This window comes from Streptopelia decaocto (genome assembly GCF_964273445.1).
Source record: "Streptopelia decaocto genome assembly, chromosome: 6".
Taxonomy (NCBI): Eukaryota; Metazoa; Chordata; class Aves; order Columbiformes; family Columbidae; genus Streptopelia; species Streptopelia decaocto.
The window spans coordinates 48,301,238-48,324,024 of record NC_138660.1 but is presented as its reverse complement, the minus strand read 5'-3'; the positions used below and the strand labels follow the sequence as shown (position 1 = coordinate 48,324,024).

Below are 22,787 nucleotides of genomic sequence, written 5' to 3'. Positions count from 1 at the left end.
TTATATGCCATAGCAGAAGAAGTGTCTGCAATGCCTGTGTGAACCCATCAGCTCACAAGTAGACACAGTGACGAGATGAACAGTGTATTACGCTTCATCTGCAGCTGAACACTCTGCCAGAAAAGGGGAAGGAGGACACGGGAAATACAGACATGCGATAAATATAAAGAGACAGAAGTTTAATAGCAAGTATACCAGAAAAAAAAGTGTATGAAATACATTTGATAAAGGTGAAAGATGTCAGCTTATTGCTTTTTATTTATAACGTGCACAGATGTGTACAGAGCTTTCTCATACAAAAATTAAATTGATGCAGATAGCTCAAGGAGTAGAGATGTGAAATTGGAATTGGTATGAAGAGAATATTAGAATGAACTAAATTATTGGGGAACAGGAACTGTTTTATCCTCTGGTCATCACAATAAAAATGCAATGAATTATCTTGCTGATGAGGCCTAGGCTGTAATTGTACAATTGGGGTGCTCAGACAGGAATTAGTGATAAGCAGATAAGCCTTCGATTAAAAAAAAGGTTTAAGACTACAAAATACATAATAGCAAAAGCCACGCCACACACAGACATATCCAAAGAAGAGGTCTGATATCCTACGAAGAAATTATTTCTTGCATTAAGTCCTCTCAAAGACCAAACTTTTCTCCAAACTGCAGAAAAGATACAACGCAAACAGAACTGCCTGTAAAGTCCAGAAGAGTATCAGTTAAATTCTGCTCCCAAAATACATCATAAATTTATTGGAGTCCAGGCACGTTGTCTCAGAATACATCTTTCATAGTTGTACACCCCTAATTATTCTGAGCGATGCAAGACTTTTTTATTTATTTCATTAATACTTGAGCTCTAGACGGGAAGTGAATGTGGGAAGGACTTAAAGATCCAAGAGCAGCTGAAGGGAGCAGTGGGGAGCTACATCTACAACAGTGCTCAGCTAGCACCAGTTTCTCACATTCAGACCCAAAAATGTGAGTGCATTGTAATAGTTATGATCACCCACCAGCGAGGGCCATTTGGGGTGCCATCACCTATAATCTGCTTTGTAGAAAGGAACTAAGTTCTGTGAAGGTTGAAGTAACAGAATGAATCTGATGAGTTTTCTGTAAAGTGAATTATAGCACCACTACTAGTTTTCTTTGGTTTTCTGTAAAATGAATACAAGGCTTTTATCACAATCATGGATACGTGTATTGTACTGTACATATAAATTCCCCTTCATATGGGATAAGTCACTGTAGCAATGCTTTCAAGTTAACGAACCTTCTCAGTTCATTACAGATAAAAATACTGTGTTTCTACCTTTAAGATAAATGAATGAACTAATAGTTGTGTAAACAACTCTTGAATTACATTTCTAGTACTGCAGAAGGAGCAAGAGTGATTTCTTTTGATACATTTGAGATGTATAAAGATAGGAAGAAAACACTAACAATTCAAAAACTACCCAAACTGTTCTTAATTATTTTCTCTTTTTTTTTTGAATGAAGACTTCAGAACTTTCTTTTTTTGTGTAACACATAGATCTTATTTTTATTTGCAGCACCGTGAAAGAGTGTTATTTACCACTCTAAATTATTTTGAAAGTCTTTGATTCAATTTCACAAAGCAGCAAAATGATGTTTTGGATTGGATGCATGAGATAATAAGAACTTGCTGGAAGCAGATAACTCAAGAATATTTCTAATGGGAACTGTTTCGGCTGAGAGAAAGAACAAAAAATGCATTTTCCTAAAGGACAAGGAGTTATTTTTACCTGCTTTTCTTCTTATGCTTAAGTGCTTTTTTTATTCTTTTAATGAAAGTGCTATGGCAAAGAATTCATGTTTTGGCTGAACACAGAGTAAATAGCAAGCCAAATTATATACTCAATACAAATCTCATGCAATAATGATGAAATAAGTGTAAAATGACTGTAACCTAAGCAGATGCTTTATGAAGTTAAGTCTCCTCTAAATTCAGTATGTGTAGGCAACACAGAGAAAATGGAAATGCATTTTTAAAGAGATTAAATTGTAAACTAGACTGGCCAAAAATTGTAGCAAGACTGTAAAATATTATGATAAGGCCGTGTTTAAAATACACTCGGCCTTTGTCACTGCAGTATAAAGCAGATAAAGACTTAGCAAAACATCAAGGAACATGATTAGAAGTCAAGCTGGCATGGAATTATGGTGCTCAACAAACACAAGGAGCCAGTTCTGAGCCCCTGGCCTGTGATGAGAAGTTTTGCTGACTTGAGCACTAAGAAAAAATGACTCAAACAACTGTGGGCTGCAAGACTGGATCTTGGTCATTATTTGATCTCAACACAGTAGAGCTTCAGTTTAGTAACGGAGGCGCGAACTTTGCAAGGAACAGCTATTTAACACAGAGGTCTAAAGTCTGCAGCTGCTGCTACTGACTAAAGCAGCAACCTCTTAATCTCAGGCAGCACACAGATGCCCTACTTACAATATATAGCAGTGAAATTTATCATTTTATTGTCATAAAGAGACAGACAGACACACACACACAATACTCTATCAGACTAGTTCAGATTCAGGTATTTATTTTTTCCTGCCTCTGAGGCCATATTTTAATAGAGGCATTTCACAAAAGGTTTAAGGTTTAGTATTGGGTAAATTTCATTCAGCTTTGCAAGAAAAAACTTTGCATAGTAGGGCTGCAATTCAAGATCTTCCAGGAATAAAATTTCTCCTGAAATATCTGACATTTCCAAATGGAAATACCACCAGAACAAATCAACACTTGAGATTCAATTGTAGGTTTACAGAAACAGCTATAGAAAATACAACAGACAAAACATTCTAAAAAAAATTTTCAGCACTTCCTCAACAGTTCATCATTCTTTAAGCTTAAATACAGAAAGTATGACAGCATAACTGTTTTCTGTTTGCTTAAAAATATTAGTAGTGAAGCTTACTGAACTACTCTGGCTTGATTAAATGCATGGCAAAAGTCAGGCATCGGAATGCCTGTTTTCCCAAGCAAGGGCATACAATGACATGTGATCCTACACCTTTCCTTTTGGGGGGAGCCAAGGGAATAAGGCAGCACAAATGCCTGTGACAGACAGCTGGCGTGAAACAAGTCACACAGCACACATCATCCTCTGCAGTGGGGCTGGATGGCTGATGCCTTAAACACAATTTTCATCATTCTAATTAATTATTTAGTTACACATCCCTCTTCTATTGGTCAGTAGGAGAGTATATCACAATAGCCATTCTGCAGAACATTTGTTACCACAAAAATCTTGTTCCTTACACAGGCTTGTCTGCTTTACACCTTCTTATTTATGCATGTACCCTGTATTTTGTATTTCTACCTGTCTGATAAAGTTTATATATACAAGTTTTAAAAGTATCCAAGGTAAAACAACATAATCTACTATACTGCTGAAGTGGTTGTCAAGAGTCCAAAGCAAATATTACCAGAAATTCAGAAATGGATATTTTTTATATTATGTCATTCACAAGTGGTCCTATACCAACAATATACAAAAGGCATGTAGGCGCTTTCATTCCTGTTTCTATCACTCAAAATTTTTAATACTCAACTGTTAAAGTTCAATATTCTAAAAAGCATATCCAGACTCCCCATCCTATTTCTTCTTCAGTGTTCTAGAAATCTTTTTGGGTGCTGCCTCCACTCACCCCTCTCTCCCCAAAAAGCTTGGCATTGCATGCTTTACTGAAAGTTTCCTGATGAGTCACAATTTTTTTTATGAGATTATTTAGTGATAAATAAATACATAAAGGCTTATTTACCACTGTGGAAAGAACAGTTAAATTAATATGGGCAAATGAGGATCTTCTAGTATACTGAAAGCATCCATTTTCTTTATAGAAGATGAGATTCATGGTCACATCTGAACATTTTTCAGATCTCTACACATAGCTTGCTACACACGCAGACTCACTCTTAGAAAAGCGAAAGCCACATATATACTGTTTGGAGGGGGCTATGGAAGAAACTGGCATGGATTGCCAGGGCAGTTAGTGAGGAGCAGCTCACACCCACAGTGCACAGACCCAGCAGGAAGGGATTTGCCATGTTCTTACTGCACAGAACCCTTTTCATCTCATATGACAATTTAAACCACCCAGTTTTATTGATTTTACCACAACTTCTCCTGAAGGGATCTAGCTGTTTTGCTTGGGAAAGAAGCCTACAAGTCAAAAGGATATGAGGTGTGGAACTAGAGTCAGGCAAATTGACAGATAGGCATTATCTTCAGAAAATCTTTCTCTTTCTTAGTCCAAACCCCTTCATACATGTACTTTCTCTGTTTTCTTGCTATGTGATCCTCTGGTTTTTTGCTATCGTATTTCTTCAAGTTTTCTTTCTAATAATCACTATTGTTTCTTGAATCTTTAAGTTCCTTCATACCCTCATTCACTCTGTTCTTCATCACATTCCTTGCTATTTTCTCCTGTTTGTCTATGTTTATTTTTCATTGTATGGTCCTAACAACCTCCCTCGGCTTGTCGCTACATTCACTCAAGCCCTTGCCAAATGATCTGAACTGGCTTTAGTCACGGCTTGAAAATGTTAAAACCTGCCTCAAGCCTTTGTAACTCCCTTCCTCCCCCTCACAAAGAAGGAGCTGCAATTTCAGTAAGAACGATCGGTGTCAGAAGAACAAGTGCTTGTCCAGCGCCTTTTTATTTTTCTGGAGACCTTGGAATAAGTAAATGAGAATAGTAGGTGAGAATCCCCAAAGATACAAGCAGAAAAGTTGCAAACAACCACCAGTTACCTTGAGCCTTAAGCTTCTTTTCAAATCTACTACTTAACAGTGAAACAGCAAAGCAGAGCCCAAGGTTCTTACTAATCACTAATTCAAGCTTTGAAATTAAGCAAAAACATGTTCAGAACAACCCAGTAGCAGCATTGTTGTGCAAGGACACATGAGGTGTAAAGAACATTTTATTTCAAGATCATTCAATTCATCTGAGTGTGAAGAACAAATTTTTTTAATGTTATTTCTTTATTTTTGTACTACAACACCTAGTATTCTTTAATTACTTTCTACTAGTAAAAGTATTAGTGGCATCCTGGCTGCTGGCTGTCCTGGTGGGAGGGTGGCTGGAGGACACATTGCGATCTCCCTGTAGCCACTCACACCCGGACTGAGGCACCCAAAGCTGAGCTGGGGATCCTGAACTCCCAGGCCCCCCAAACTCTTCCTGGTATATTCTTTTATATATATATATATATATATATATATATATATATATATATATATATATATATATATGTATATGTATATACACAAGCTCTACTATTATCTTCATAACCCGCTCTCTTATTTGAAGTAATTTACATTGTTGAAACGAAACCAGCCTGAAGTAACTCATTTGAAAGGTTTTTCATTATCTGAAATAATGATACCTACAGCTTACACTTAGGATTCTAATTTCATTTGCAGAATGGAGTCTGCTGTTTGGTTGATCTTAGTAACTGAACTAATCCATTAGTCTAATTTATACATATTGCATATACATGGGGAACAGAATACACTTTTTCAACTTGCAGCTTAGATGATGAAGCTCAAATCATTTGCAAATGATTGGCTGCCTGACAAAAATACAGACAGAAACAATTCTTTGGCAAGAGTAATTTCCTATATCGGAATCTTGCTAGATACTCAGCTCTTGACAGATGCTCCAAAAGCAGCAAATATACTGGGCATTTATTCCCATTTCTACTTGTACAGAAGACTGTGACCTTTCTTTTGACATGTATGTCCCACAGCTGTTTCAGTCATTTTGTATTACCTTAATAAGCTAAGAGGTGTAGACTTTCTCTCCAAGCAGAAAAGTGGAACCAAAACCAGAGGGATGACTGCGAAAGGAAGCATTTAAAGTAGCGTGGGTACAAGACCAAGCACTTGAGTTTAGACCACTTTAGAGATATTTCCTCTTTGCTGCAACTTAGATTAGCCTTAGTGCCTGGGTAGCAGTCTCCAGCATGTAACAGCTGGGGACTGCCAGGAGATTTTTAACAAAGAACTTCTAACTTCTCTGCAGTGCAAATACATTCCTTCTCTCTCCATGTCAGGGCAAGAAGCTCCAAATTTAGTGATCAGCAACAGCCTTGTACAAGATTGCTCTCTTTTCTAAAAGCATTCCTCAAGGGAATGAAGCAGTTTGAGAAAGGGCAATCTGAGTCTGTGCTGAATACAAATCAAATATATAAACGAAGCTGCACATCACTTAGACTTGCTGCTGATAAGTATTGACAGCAGCACGGCCTTTTCCCTTTCCTTGGATCTTCTTCTCTTCGAGTCTGACTTATATAGATTAAAATCATTATGTTGCTCTTCCATACTAGTATCAAGATGTTCCTGACACTACACTCGGCCAGGTTTCAATGAGCTGAAGAGTTGTCTATTAGGGCAGACTTATTAGTGGCCATTAGTTTCAACAAGCATTTAAGAGTACCTACCTTTCAGTGTTGCAAGCGCCCCTTTTTTTTTTTTTTTTAAGGAAATGTAAGTCGTAAATTCCAGTCTGTGTTTAATTTCCAAAGTGATTCTATGCTTTCAAAATTATTAAGTTATAATCACTTTCCATCTTTGAACTACAAATACCAAAAAGAGTTTCTCACTCTTTTGACCCTGGATAATATTTTGAACTGTATCTTTCAGATAAATAGCTTAAGAAAGCTGTATAGTTTATCTCCTACTTGCTTAAAGGAAACATTATTTCATATCGATTTTATTCTAAATTCAGACTGGAAAAGAGGTGATTGGTGGGGTAGGGGAAGCAGCTTAATGAATATAGAGATATTGAATTTTGGAAGAAGTCCCAGGGAAAACAAACAAAAAACAAGGATGGGAATTGTATTAATGTTTCTGCAAGTCAAAACATTTTTATTTTAAAAAAGGAAGAAAAATAATATATTTGAATCTGCACAAATAGAGCCATTCTGAAACTGGATTCAGATTGCAAATGTTTTCTAACTGGAAGAAACAAAATGATTATTTATCATCTGCTTCAGTTATGAAACCAAGCCAAACCACCTTCCTATTTATCACACCACAGCCCTTCTGAACTGTGTGCCTGACTCGTAGGCTACATCCCAATCCAACACAGATTTATTTAAAGGTGGGAGGAGATGATGATGAGTTTTGAATGGGACTTGTTTATGGCTGAAGACTGTATCCCAGCCTCCAGCACTCTGATAGCCAGCACTGCAATTCTCATCTTGAATCACACCATATAGGGAAGGTAATCTACTATCAGATAGCAAAGTTTAAAGATTCAGGTTTTGCCACATTAAGATCTAAATTGCATTTAATAGATTGAGGGATAAAGTCTAATTGATCTATCTTCATATGAAGACAAAACATCATATGTGATTTCTATTTCATTACAAAAGTAGTGAGCCTAAGCCCTAAAATGAATGCGTTTAAATTAGAAAATTATTTTGAAAAAAAATAAGAAAATTGTGAATTTTTAATTCAAACTATTGATAGGAAAATTTAAAAGGAACTGAGATAAACTGTGACAGAAAGCCAATTCCAGGATATTTGAGTTACAGACCTTTTCGTACTTTTGCTGCACCAAAATATAGTGGCTATTCATGCAGCAAGAAAACTTCCTGATATGAATTCAGCAAGAAAGAGAGCAATTACATATTCTGACCTATATTTTTAAATTTCTCAAATATTTTGAATACAAGAGTGATTTCTATTTGTATTCTACAGTTTTAAAATTCCACTAATTGCAAGACATTCTAAAATAAATGGAAATTGTCTGGATGGGCATCATACAGTTTCTAATGGACAGGTGTTCATATAAAAATTCAACAGTATCAGCAACAAACTGGCAGTTACTAGTGGGGTGAGGGGTGTTAAGAAATTATTTGGCTAACAGTTGAACTTCCTATTTAACCACAGGGATGATCAAATTATGTCAAGGTCAAGTCTGTGACAGAGCAGCTGTGCCATGCAGCAGATAAAGACTGCTGGTGTATATATGTGTATGTGTGTATAATTTATATATATAAAATATTTGGTTTGCTTTTCTAATCCACCATTCGTGTCTTGCAACTGAAGGCTGCAGCAGGACAGTGGCCTCTTGCACTCTCAGCCTCCCCTCTGGTCTCTGCAGGCTCAGCCCGTTCCCCCGTTCCCAGCAGATAAGCCTGGGACCTTAGTGGCACAGCAGCCCCCAGCACTCCCTGCGACACCCCAGTCACCCAGCTCTGGCCTCCAAGGAAAGCTTCACAGCTGTCCAGCATGGCAGAATAACCAGCCACACTGAGTAAGAGAGATGTTTAAATCTCCCAAACAGAATGACATGACTGGGCTGGGGGTAAGGTTCTTGCTCGCAGAAAATTTTACTCTCAGATGTATCCAATCTAGAACTCATATTAACATACAGTGGTTTGGGGCCCTGTAATGCTTTGGCTTCACAATCTATGATTTTTCCGTTTCAGTAAATGAAAATAAATTGATCTATGGTAGTTAATGCACAGGTACTGAAAACAGTGTCTGGAATTTTTTGGTACCCATCTGTCCTCCTCTTACTCCATCTGTTTCCTTCACTCATTGAATTGGAATCCTGCTTCCTGAAATGGAATCCAAACTCGCCTGTGTAGCACAGTAAGTTACCTAGTTACCCAGCTGAAAGACGTTTCCAAAATAAATCACTCTCCTTGTACTCTGTAGAAGGCAACAGACATCAATTTTGTTGTTAATATGTCTGAGCAATCCTTCTTTCAACAAAATATACAAGTGTCAGTAAATTTCCTCTAATTTCAGATTGTGCACTTCAAAATAATACCACAAAGGCTCATCATTTTAATCAATTATTGATTACACCTTGGGGACTTTCCACCGATTCCACTTCATGCTGCTTTTAAAATGGTAAGTACCTACATAACTGTATGATATTAGAAACTGGTATAGATTTTAACAGCTATTACGACAGTATAAATGCACAGTATTATATTATTTCATTGGACAGTATAGCTTTTATTACACTGTGTTGATGGACTTCTTTTTTCTTTGACAGTTCTTTGGCCTGTAAATGATTAAAGATTTTGATTTGTCTCTTTAGACTAAATGTAAGTGTTTAACAGGAAAAGAAAACCTAAGAAAGCTCTCCCCCCTTTACAATCCACAATGAAAGATATAAGGGCTAAAACTATTTTTTTGAGAAATCCTGCATAGCACAAATACAAAAGCCACTACTAAAAACATTTGTATGGAATACCATAAACAAAGGATACTTCTATTATTATCTCATTTTAAGGCAGCGTGGTAAGCGAGGTCATTCAAAGGTCAAGAAGGGGGGCTGTTGCTGTTGCTCTGTGCGAGGGCTCACATTTTAAATAGAAGTTTCTCCATATTCATGTTGTCTTTCTTTCCTGTACTAACACGGTATCTAGAATACCTACATGCCTTAAATACTGTGGTTTATGCATTTACCACTTCATTATTAGCTTCATAATGTAAGGGAATAGTTACATTTTATTTGTAGCTACAAAGGGCTTTTGACAGATAGAATATACAAGAAGACCAGCTTAGAGAACACAGATCACAGGAACGTGCCTTTGAACACGCAACTTTGTGACGAGGGAGACAGCAACTCAACTCCTCACTTTTTTTTTTAATCCCACATATTATTTTACCAAAATTTCAGGAGCATAAGTGCCTGTAAGAATTTTATTGAGGCAAAGGCAGTAAATTACCTAACCTCTTGAGACATACACGGAGTGTTCATGATATAAGGGAATTTAAAAATATGTAGTGAAAACTTAAGTCGGAAATTAAATCTTTTTCCAGGATGAAAAATGGAAAAAAGTGCTGGTAATAGCACTTTGTAAAATAGAACTTTCATGTTAGAGATCCATTATAGTGATGTAGGTGACTAAAAAAAATGAGGATAGCAATTCTTTTAATCTTTATGTGTACATTTAAATACATATAGCCCATTCCTCCTTTCTATGGCAGAATTTGAAGTACTTAAAAAGGAAAGCAAAACCCAAATTGCTGCTGTTAATCATATAGAAAAAAAATTTAAGTCTATATACCTTCTGTGGTCTTTTAAAAAGCCTTAATAATAAAGTGTTTGCATCAAGTTAAAGCAAAAAAAACACTTATATGTGAGAAAACATGCATCTTTTGACATCTGTGAGCTACTTCTTGCCCTATAAATAGTAACTAATTATGGAGAGACTAAAAACAAGACAATGCCCTACAAAATAAGAGAGACTCAAAATAGAGTAAATCCACGTCATACAGATACACAAGCATTAAACACATTTGGATTATAAATCTTTTTCACTCTAGTCTTTCTCCTTTTACGTGCAATGGTGAAACTTCCACATACTCCATTCAAAGCAGAATCAGACTTGATGTATTCTTTCCGTATGTAATGTTTTCTGGCCTACAGAGGATCAATATTAACTGTGAATGTCAGAAGAACTGTACAGGCTCTGGTGAAAAAAGTATTCAGTCCTCTAAATGAATGCCTGAGCTCTGACTTTCAAGTGAAGACAGGGATCAGCAAGTCAGATGCTGTTCATATTGCTTTCTTACTCATAAGCAAAAACCAGAGGCTTGGGGAGAGCCTAGTAACATAATCCATTCCTTCCTGTGAATTTGATATTAAGGTTGGTTGCTTTGTTTGGGGTTTTGGTTTTTGGTTGGTTGGTTGGTTGGTTTGTTTTGCTGCGTGTATTTGTGTTGTTTAGGTGGGTCTTTTTTAATAACTTTCTTCTGCTGCTTTGGTTATATATAACTTCAGAAAAAGTATGATCCAATGCTAAATTCCAAACACAAAAGCTGACACAATGGTCAGCAATGAGGTTGAAATTTCCAGTTAATATGGTGAGTCAGTCCTGTCCAGGTGGGAGTTAAGGTCTCTCCATTTCAAGGGGTACCTCAGCTACCATCTTTGGACAGCAGTGTTTCGCAGACTCACTTCAGAAGTGCACATCAAGCTGCTCCTTAGAGCAAACAGCAACCTGTTTATATATCAGCAAAATTTGGCTAGCAAAGCACAAAACAGAAGGCACTTCAGCCACTCAGAGCTGGAAAGCACCATTAGAGGGACTGAACCAAATGGGGGAAGTTACCTTCCTTGGGAGCTGGGGGAGGAGGTGGCTGCATGAAGCCACAGAAGCTCAGACAGGTTACAAGGTGCATGCTGGATTTCCCAAAATTAAATACAACCATGGCCTTTATTTTTAGACATCTGCAGTAAGTGAAGGGAGATTAAGATGCCAGAAATGATTATCCTTCACAGGCAGAGTCACTCAGGAATCCGATCTGTATGATTGCAGATACTTGCAAACATTGATTCACCAGGATACGGCACTGAGCTACAATTCACATAGTTTTAGCGCCACACAACAACCCAGCAGTCAGAAAATTTGTCCCATTAGAACAGTGTACAAACTGACAATCTGCTATACTGCTTTACAAAGTCATCGTGGGAGGAAATAGCTGTACGTTTGCCTTAACCTGCCACCTGTCCACACGAAAGTCAAAATGCTTTAATTTAGATACAGTGTTGGCCAGGCAGTAGCAGCCATAAGCATTATGCCTTTCCCCCACCCTTCAGCTTTAGAGGGACTACTCTGTATCCCTTCAGTCAGGGCATGTACACTTTCTGTAAAGAAAATAAACCAAAGCAACTGGATATGCATCAGTGTGCAAAAAAGCAGAGTCTAGGGCGGAACGCACAACCCAGTGCACACGTTCTCTATTTGCTATGTACTGCTGCCCTGAAGTGCTAAATATTTGGACAAATATAAGGAACGCTCAATGGCAGCAGGAGGCAGAGCTTGCAGCCTAGACCAGTCCTAGTCTGTGTCTTCAGAGACCTCCTTCAAACCAGCTGGACATGAACCTATATAGCACTGACTTGAGTTTCAAATAAATTACACATTCTTAGTCCTAACTTCCTGTTTCAGAGTTCAACAACATTTTAATCAATCCTAAAGTAACGACAAAATGAATCGTGTAAGTCTAAGTGGATGCATTGGCCATGCTAAATGAGGCAATAGGCATAATCATTTAAAGCAAAAGCAATTAGATCACAGGGAATGTATTTAAATAGTTACAGCACCAATTATTCCATTTCCAGCTACTTGAGACTATGAGACCGTAACCTGAAAATTTAGTCAATGACTTTTGGTTTGTAGACAAGTGATAAAGTGCAGTATTTTAGCTTTCCATGGTTAACTGATCAGAATGTGCTTTTAATTCATTCTTGTTGTTTAGATTTTATTCTTAATGTAGAAAATCTGCATATGACTGAAATCTGGAAGTGCAGTGTCAAATCAATGGCACTTAATATCAAAATAACAGGGCCTGTTGCACCTTTAGGTAATTTTTCATATTTAATTAACAAAAAACTTCACTTCTGAATTTTAATTCACTGACAAATAACTTCATTAACACAAAATTATGATTGCCTGTGGTGTCTCCTGCCCTTCTAGAAGGCTGGCTTCAAAAACATAGACTTTGGAGGGGGAAGGTGGCAAGAAGGAAACACCCTGGAACAACCTTAGCTTGCACAACTGACTGCACAGTTCCCTGTACAACTCAATTGAATGAGATCTTGGAGGCAAGAATAGAGCAGGGATTACACAAAGCAGGTTGTTGGAATGATGACTGGAGGAACCTGGCAAAAAAAAAAGGAGAGAACCCTCAAGGCAGGAGGATAACTATCTTCATTAATTTAAAGAAAAAAAGGAAAATGTTGACAATGTCTTCCCATAGTGCTTTAAAAGAGAGGGAAATTGAACATTTTTAATGCTGGGGATTCAACATACCAGTGATGTTTCTCTTGCCACCATGTTTTTTCTGCCACTAATAAACACACACAGAGATAGTGTCATATCCTCCCCATTCCCATAACATGATGCTCTAAACTTTTTTTTTTACAAGTCCATAAATCTTTCCAAATCTTGTTGCTTAACCTTTAGTCACCTTGTTATTATCTAACTTTCCAATTAGTAGTAAATTCTAAAAGTTTTTCAGCTACTGAATAATTATTACCTTAACCTAGAATTTGTAGTCACAGAAGCATTACTCATTTTTCCAAGTAGTTCAAAAAGTAGCAGCCAATAACAAATTTTAACCTTTCCTCTCTATAGTGTGCTGAATGTCACAGTGAACAGAACGAGTTTTGTCACTGATTTTAATGGGACTACTCTTGTATCTAATTAATATACTCCTCTGAACAAGACAAAAGTTGGTGAGCTTGTAGGCTTTAAATCTCCACTTGAAAAATAGTTTCTTCATCAGAGACTTCTCTATGAAGGATTTCTGACTTGTACCCGGACAAGTGACCCAGGGTGCTGCAGGGTAGGGCTAGCACAGCATTATACATGTCACCCTGGAATAGAACAGATTGTTTTGGAATCTTACCCTTAATCATATTTAAGTACAGATTCCAGAGACTATGGACTAAAACACAGCGCCCTGAATTCCATCTCGTATCTTCAAAAACACCTGGTTTCCTACCTTCTCTGTCTGGATAACTCTATCAAAGAGCATTGATTACACTGATCTTTGTTTCAGAAACAGAAAGCTAAAGCATACAAATCTATTTGTCACAGCTAGAAGACACAAACCAAAACATTTTAAAAGTCTTTTGTGGTATACAACTGCTAACACTCTTTCTAACACCAGTCTGAACAAAGGGCCAGGACTAAGCATTGGATATGTTTCTGTACCCAGAGCCCAAGGAATCTGATGGGTTTTCACAAAGAAGAGCTTATAGCATTGTGCTCCTGATCAAAAGTTTGGAGCAACTCCAGCTTTAAGCAATATAAAGCAAGCTAGCTTCTAGTACCCAAGGGTGGCAAAGCCTGAAGGAAATACTGGGAAGAACAACATTTAGGCAGTCTAAATTTCCATTTCAACCTTGAACACACTACTATCATCATATAAACGAATTTGAATTTACTAGGAAAAAAGTAGGAAAAAAGTCTGTTTACAAAACTGAAAATTTTATGACACAAATATTTGGAACAAAACCTTTTCCTCCAGCATAATAAAAAATGGATACAAATGAATTTAAGGATTCTTTCTCCAATGGGTACTTAGCAGAGGTTTTGCCCATCTAACTGCTTTTACAATAACAAAAATCAGTCAAGTGTTTTTTTCAAAATAGGGATGAACCAAAGTGATTTCATGATGAGGCTTGAATCATCTTTAGTTCTTCCTCTTCAGAATTTCTTTTTCTGAAAGAGATTTAAGAATGGGTTCAGTTGTGCCACATTAAGGTTGTAATGACTGATCAATAGGATATCAGATTCAAAACCATAATCTCTTCTATCAAAGAAAAAAAGGTGCTCTTGACTACAAAAGCAGTATGCGTTTTGTCTCACTATATATAATATTGCCACTATAATTTCTTACTAGACAGCATATCAGCTAAGAGCTTCATTTACTGTCCTCTTTTTTCATTCACCGATCATAGCATAGGGATATGGTTAAGACTGAGAAGTTATTCTGGTGGAAATTTAAAAAATAAAATTAAATAATTTTTTTTTTTAAAAACACACCAAAAAAACCCCAACCCACAACCAAAACCAACAACCAAACACATTCAAACTCACCAATTAAGGTACATTCCAGCTTGAAAACTGAAAACTGCTTTCAATCACAGAATGGCAGACATAAGCGACTTGCTTCTGAAGATGATGAAGTGGGCTTCAAATCGATACCAGCAAGATAAGTATATCATAGTATTAGGGAGTCTCATTTTTCTTCTTAACTGATAGCTCTTGAGTTTTGTTCATCAGGAATTCTAGCAAATTTTTGTGTCCAAAGAGACAGAAAAACCTGCCTTTGTAAAACCTTAGTTCTATAGGAACACCAATGATATTTCTGAAAATGCACCTGCCTACAAGATGACTTTGGATCTTTAAACTGAGACACATGATTTGTCTGTCAGATCAGTGTCTGCTCAGCATTGGTAAAAACAGCAGCCAGGACATTATGAGCTAAAAAAGTTGTTTTCAGCATTAATAATGCACTAGTACTTCTAATTCAGTTACTAGTTATTTACTTTGAACTTCATAATACATTAATTTGTCTGTTTGCTTTTGAAATTACAGATGAGTGAATTTATGATTTTTTTAAAGATAACTTCAGTTCTTTCATCCAAGATGTCTTGCCTAAACATAACTGATAACTATTAAAAGCATCAGCATAACGTATTATTCACTTTCACTGTTTTGCTAGAATGCCCCTAGCTATAGAAATGTTTATTAATAATAAAAGCAGAGCAAAATTCAGGCTCATAAAGAGACATGTAATTCATATTGTAGAATGTTCTTGCATAGATGTGGATTATCTTGACAATCAATTCACAAAAACACGGGAAGCTTGGGACCTATAGGGTACATTTTCAGAGCTTTATACAGGAGGTACACTCATTAATCCTATTAATGAATAATAGGATTACTGTATACACCACTTACATGTGGCTTTCATAAAGTTCCACATTTAGACCAAACTTAAGGAAGCAGATGAAATAAAATAAAAATCCTAGTAACACATCAACTAGCGATTATTCCTTTCTATTCATGTATAAGCTGCTCAACGGTACTTTTATGTCTTTGTTGGAATTACCACTGCTGGAAAGCAGTAATTCTAAGGCAGATTTTATTGGTTTGGCCACTAATATAGAAATGTTCCTGTCCTCCTGAATCTTCCATTTCTTCTTTCCACATTGTAAAAACAGGCACACTGTTATCTCTATAAAAGATATTATACTACACAGCAGAGCTGTGTCCTCTACATTAAAGAGGACATACAGGTTAAGGAAATGTAGGATCAGCATTTCTCTGACAGTGCCTGCACATCTGCTGGTTGCCAAGCTACAAAATAGCTTCGAACTTTTTGGGTTTTCACATATGAAAACAGTTTTTGGGGAAAGTGTCCAAACAAACATCTATGGATTAGAGGTTTTTATTTGCTGACAGAACAGACACTACATCATGAGATCAAACTTAGCCACTTCATCTCTCACCGGCAATCTAAAAAATCTCCACAGGTTTTGTTGCCTGAGGATTTTTCTTTCTTATCTCTTTAATCTTGACAAAAGGACCATAAAAAGCATCATGTAAAGTCAATTTTCCCATTTACTATGCTAGACCATCTTACTAGGAAACAAATCAAAACCACAAGCTCATTCCATACAAGCTGCAAAACAATTGCCATACAAAAGTGTTTTTGGCCAGAGTAAAGTGACAAAAAATAAAGATCGTGGTCAAAAATTAATTTCAGCTATGCATCAGCTCAGAGATAAACCAGCTGACACTCCTGCCCAGTCTCTTGTGTTTCCATCATACCCTGCAGAATATTTTCAGGCGGAGGTATGTAGAACTATTAACTTTTTCCACTTAGAAGAATATCCATCAGAAATAACTGATAAAAGTCTTCAAAGAAAAGTAATTGAAGTAAAAGTTGGACACATGACTAATTTTTCTTTAGCTTTATCTTGGACAAAGTACTGTGGTGAAATAAATTGTGTAGGACTAATTCAGATATTAATTCTCAGCAAAGCATGAGCATTTCTACCGCTGCCATGAAATATTCTCAAATCCAAACACAGGGACTTTACATGAAAACCAACTATTTCCTAACATACATGATAAAAATCCTGCTTATAGAAAATTTTCAATAAAAAAGACAGAAAATTTAAACTAATTCAACATTGACAGACATAGGTATGCTTTAGATGCAATAATAAATCCATGCTCTTTGAGCTTTCCAGTTTTATAGATAAGAATGCAATTTAATATTTTTAACTCTGTGCAGATGGTTACTTTTATTTTATTTTATAAAGCAAGCACAAAAATTGTCTAAACTATCACAGAACTAGTATCTTCTGGTTTATTGCATAATTTTCTATGCATTGTAAAGGGACGAGACCATTGCTAGCGAACGGTATGGAATGAACCTTAATCACAGTGTTCTGAATGTGTCGAGGTATGCAAGTTCAAAGCTGCAGTCTGAAGCCTGAGTATTTTGGACAGTGCAAGACAGTGATCCTGAAACACAAAAATAAACTGAGTTTGGATTAATACCTGCCCAATTACAGAACAATCTTTGTGAAATAACACCAAAAGATATTCCCTCCCCCAGAATAACATCAAACACTCTGGGAAACAAAAAGTGTCTCGTAAAAGAAAAGTGTTTAGCAATTCTGTTTTTCTGCTCTGTGCATCTGCTGTAGTTCTGAATGCACAACCTATATATAGAATCTCTGGATGGAATAACAAAAAGGGCAGAACAATGACAAACTCACTGAGTCGCCCAAGCAGAATCCTGCTTCAAACTCCCACCCAGGCAGCAAGTTGAAATATACAGTGGCCAAAAATGGGTACTACCATTCACCGATTATACCCTCAGCTTCAAGCTACCTTTAACTAATAATTAAGTAACATTCAAAGCACAAACCTTTCCTATTCCCAGTTTGCAAGGAGAGTTATCATGTGGTTTCAATCACTATTTGAAGCACTGAAGTTACCAAGCAGACATGTTGGATATACAAGCCCTTCTCACCAAAATATGGAAATGGTTTAAGCTCACCCCCCAGTTCTGAATACTTCTGAACAAAAGAAAACAGAATCTGACAAATTAGCTTTAAAGGAACAGACTACAAGTGTAGAATTAAAATTGCATCAGAGCATGACACGCAAGGAAGGGAAACATTTCCCACAACAGTGATGGGAAGTGCTGAAGGTGCTGCTGAGACACAGACACTTGTGAGGAGCGAGATTAGGGATGGGAAGCATTACACATCTCTCATCTTTCCTCCCCAGTCACTGCAAGAGCGTGTACACTGCACATATACAAGGTGCCGTATTTCTGTTAGGAGGGAGATTTTTCTTTTTTTCCCCTCCATGTTCTGCTGTGATTCATTTCCCCCTGGCACTCCAGCTGTAAACTTTTCCCAGTATGCGCTTTTATACAGCAGATAAACAGAACTAGAATGGAAAAAAAGAAGTATTTTTAAAAAGGTATTTTAATGCTCTGCTTTAACAATGATTCACCACAGTCTGCCTAATTACCTTGTTATAATATTTTATTTTGTTCGGTATTTTCTAGGAATTTTGAGCTTGCAATGCTACTTCATGTCTCCATAGAGCCAATATTCCTGTTTCTCACAGATTTTTAATTGTTCACAAAGGTATTTGGAACCTTAAGGTCTGCACAGGCTCCTTTACCCAAAAAGTTGTGTTGGTATTACACAAGTCACTAATGGAAAAGTCACTCTGAGTAAAAGTATTGATTAAAAATAGCTTGATAACATTGTGGCCAACCATAATTTATACATTCTACCTCAGGGCAAGCAGCTTCTGACATATGCTTGGTCATGCTTATTGGAAAAGTTACAATTTTTATATTTAGATATGTTTATATTTTACAAACAGACTAGGAAAAGAGATGACAGAAAATTCTTTGTAAATCGAGAGGAACATAAACCAGCTAGAAATAGATATTCAGAGCAATGTCATCTCCAAGTTACTTAAATACACACTAGGCAATACTTCTGGTGATAACAATAATCTGATTTGCTTCTGAGCTATGTCAATGTTTGGTTTCAATTTTAATGCATGTGTGCAATTTCAAAAAAAATTAAATATCCATTGAAATCTTTGTACATGTTATTAAGAGAAAAAGGTCTTTCTTTCCATTCCCTATATAGTATCAGGGTATTAATATGAAAACTGTTTGTCTAAAGAGGCTACCTGGAGCTCTGTATTATACTGTCATCATATAGCCTGTTTATTGTACCTCTAGCTATGTATTTGTGCACAAGTAGCTCCTACAAATCAGATACATAGTTCTAAGGATTAAACTTTACCCATTGCATGTCAGGATTTCATCAATCAAGGTGCTAAGAACCAGCAATTATACATCTATTAAAATGCAAACCACACAGAACTTCAAGATTGTGTGTTGATTTCAGGAGGACCGTAGCCTTCAAAAGAATTAAACAATACGATAAGAAGTACCCACATGTAAGGGTCTGGATGGTTAGGCTACTTGATGTGCTTCTATTTTCTAGCATTTTCTACTGCTATAGGTCATAAAGATTGTCAAAGAATGCAGAAGGTATTTGAAATACTTTTAGTTGACTTAGCAGACATGGCAAAGTCACAGAGAGGTTGCATGGTAGCTGTTCAAGACTAACTGCATGTAACAGGATAGACCATAATACAAAGTAATGGCCTGTCCTCACCTCCTACTTTCTTTCTAGAATTTTGTAGCATTTTACACTCCACTGTAAGATGTTGATTTACCTTTATTGTTCCTCTTCTTGGTATTTACTTAATTAAAACTGTTCACTAAATTAAATCCAAGCACTTAAATGGTCTTTATGACATCACTCTTAAGATACTAGAGTGCTATTTTTGCTATCATTACAAACCCCATTGTTTATTTACTTGGAATTTAAAAGGGGGAGGTGGGGAAGAAGGGGGGCACAAAAAAAACCCAGAAAAACACACCACAACTCCTCTGTTCTCTCCTACTCTCAGTATATGGCTGAACATTTCTCAGATCCTTGCAATTAGTACATAAAAACTTCAATTTTCACAGAATAAAATGTGAGGATGCTTCTAACACCATGCACAGAACAAAAAGGCTTCATTAGAATTGTGATTTTCCATCTATGAGGATTTTCCTCACTGGTATGAAGAGCGTACTATGAAGAATTATGCATGCCAAGACAAGAGATGTCTTGGTTGTTTACATAAATATCTGTGCTGGAACTGATAAACATGGGGTTTTCTGGATAGCACCATAATGTAACACAACCGTCAAATTTTGCAGAAGATTAAGAGTACCTTAGAAAAACTTCTGATAAGGAGAAAGTTCTGTTAAGATATTATATTAGTTCGAAGTTTAACAGTTGCCTTATAGTTCATGTAAATATGAAGCTATTTATCTGTAACCATAGCATACAAAAGCTAATAATTATCTAATCTTGCCAAAGACAAAGACTCTGGTAAAAGGCATAGAAAGAGATTTTTACTTTCCCCAGAGAACTCCACATCCTAGAGCACGTAAAACCTCACAGCCACACCTATGAGAGTCATCTGAAAGAATCACTATTTTGTTAAAAAAGAGTTGGGAAATTCTGTCATATGATGTATCCATGTATATGTAGTAGGGTGGAAAGAAAAGACAGCTCATGTCAGTCAAACCATGTACAAAGTAAAATCTGACAAGCAGATATTTCTGTAACCAACACTATGGCTTAAACATCAGCAGCGCTAAGGTTTGAACTAAAGCAAATGCACCTTTCAGTTCACTTCAAGGTGTAGAAAAAGAAGAGGTAAAGGGCATCAGTTGGGATCACTGAACCAGAAGATCTTCTCCATGACTTCCCCATCCGCCAGCAACTACAGTACTCATTGCACGGCTAAACCCAAGTTTTAAAAGACCACTTATGACAATAAAAGCAAAACTGCAGATCTAATTTTAAATGCCTGGGGCACCATTCACTCAACTGAAGACAGTAATAGTGGTACTCTGCAATTCAGCTGTTCTGAAGTTTTCATACTGGTCACCACAAAATTAGGCCAGCCAAAAGTCAGACTTTAATTTTCTAGAATTTTCCTTCACTAATAGTTGTATACAGCTGGGAGCAGCTCAATGCAAAATAGAACTTATGTAGAGCTGGGTAAGAAACTATTGTTTATTTTTGAGAAATTGAAAAAATCGGAAATGTTGTCCTAAACAAAATTCAACCTAGCATATTCCTGCTCATAAAAAGGTCATGATTCAAGTTATTCCAAATGTTTAGTTTGAGTACTTACTCTTTTCAAGCTGAGGACTGAATTAAAAAAAAAATATGCAATTTTGAACCTGGAAAACAGAATGTAATGTATGAAGAATTTTAAATCAAAGCCAAATCATTCTAAGAAAAATATGTGTTGCATACATAAATAAAACATAACTTCTTAATGAAATATTTATTCTGGGAAAAAAATATTTCAGATTGTAGTATTTTCAGTGAGATAAAAGTGATTAAAATTGTGGTAGCTGCAAACATTAATTTCTGAAAAAAAGGATGGAGAGGTAGTATTGTATGGCGACTGGTTAAGGGTATTATCTTTCTGTATATCCAGTACTAATATATACCCACAATATACTTAGTCTTAATGAATACAAAATATCTGTAAACTTAGTTCAGTGTTTTCCTAGTGCAAATATTTCAGCACTGATTCAGAATTCCCCAAATGTGCTACCTCTGTTGTTTTCTGTAGGACAACTGATGGACAGGATCCTCAAAATCTTAGTAATCCTGTTACTAACAAAGCTGTAGCATTCATAAGTTCTTAGTATTTTATACTCCCAGTCAGGTATGTAACTGCTGATTATTTGCTTGCAATGAAATCATGGAATGACAGATCTTTTAACAGATGTTCAGAGAATTATTCATTCTTATTAAGAGATTTGTGACATACACAGACTTTGTATTTAGTAATGCTTAGCCTAAAAGTAATCAACAAAATATTAATCCATATCTAAATGTTACTGGGAATGTCAGAGAAGCCTTTGAACAGCAAAAGCACAATCTGCCTTATGTACCTGAAATCCCAGGCAGGGTTGAAAAAACATAACACAAGAGTGTCTTTTTCATCTTCCTATGAAAGTGCCAGCACGATTAAAACCATCACTCATAACACTACATCAAAATCTCTCAGTATTACTTGTTAAAGCTGGCTTTCAAGATAGTGAACAAAAAGACCTTTTAAAATAAGTTTTAGGGAACATATAAATTGTCTGAACACTGCCACGGACAATCAGTTTTAATAGCATATGTCCCACAGCCTAGTATGGTTACTTGCTGTTCTGGGAGCCTGCCAAAGAAAGAGACCCATCCAGAAACGATGAGGAAAAAAAAAAACCTCGAGAGACAACTGATAATAACCCATAACTTACATTCTCCTTTATTCTAAAGCCTTTCATTCAGCATCCATCATCATAAAATCAGTGTTCCTGGCACAGCGTGGATTAAATCTTCATTTTAATAGAGAAATACTTTTTATTAAAAGCCTGAAATTCCCTATCTATTGACAAACTGTACAGTAACACATGCAAGGTTTATCCTACTGTGCAACATTCCAGAAGAGCATCTGAGAATTATTAATGACAGAAGCATCACTGAACCATTGATACAATAATACAAGGTTTTGTAGATAGAGAACAGCTAAACAGCAGACACCAAAGACCAAATCAGCAAGAAACCATACAGTACAATTAATATCTCCTGAAATATACTCCTCTTTTAACTCCTAGGAAATGTTTCACCAGAGGAGAATATTTGTTAAAGTGGCATATACTTCCCTTTATCTAAATCATTTAAGTGAATCTTATATGTGACAGACACTAGCAACTCCAGTTACCAAGGGTTCCTTTTACTATTTAATAAAGAGCTTTAGTGTGACCAGCTTAAGCAGTCTCTATCTGGGCTCTTTGTAAATAAAGCTGTGTCTGCCCTGAGAAAGCACAGCACGAGTGTGTGCTAACAAGCAGCGTTCTGGTTCAACCACTAAGAGACAATCTTCAATAGCTAATAACAACAGGCCATGATGGCATTTCAGATGCTAAGCCCAGAGCCCAGCGTGGCTGGCAGACAGCTGAGCTTTAACTGGACTCACCAGTCAGTCTCTTCCTACACTACTCCTCACATCAAGCAATTCAGCCTTCTGGCTTCGCACCTTAACTAGCAGCGTGAGGAACAGGCTCCTCAGAGAGGAGAAAGGCCAGG

General features: G+C 36.6%; 1 protein-coding gene across 5 annotated transcripts in view; it reads left to right on the top strand.

Moving 5' to 3' along the window:
- Nucleotides 1-22,787, top strand: part of B3GALT1 (beta-1,3-galactosyltransferase 1) — a 194,315-nt gene that overhangs the window by 128,112 nt on the left and 43,416 nt on the right. For 4 of the 5 annotated variants that reach the window (XR_014184496.1, XM_082057159.1, XM_082057161.1 and 1 more), the window contains one exon: nucleotides 8,789-8,893. The gene's annotated coding sequence lies outside the window, so the exon portion shown is untranslated. Of the gene's footprint in view, nucleotides 1-8,788; nucleotides 8,894-20,317; nucleotides 20,429-22,787 lie in introns of those variants that run through there. The other variant, XR_014184497.1, reaches the window with a different exon arrangement.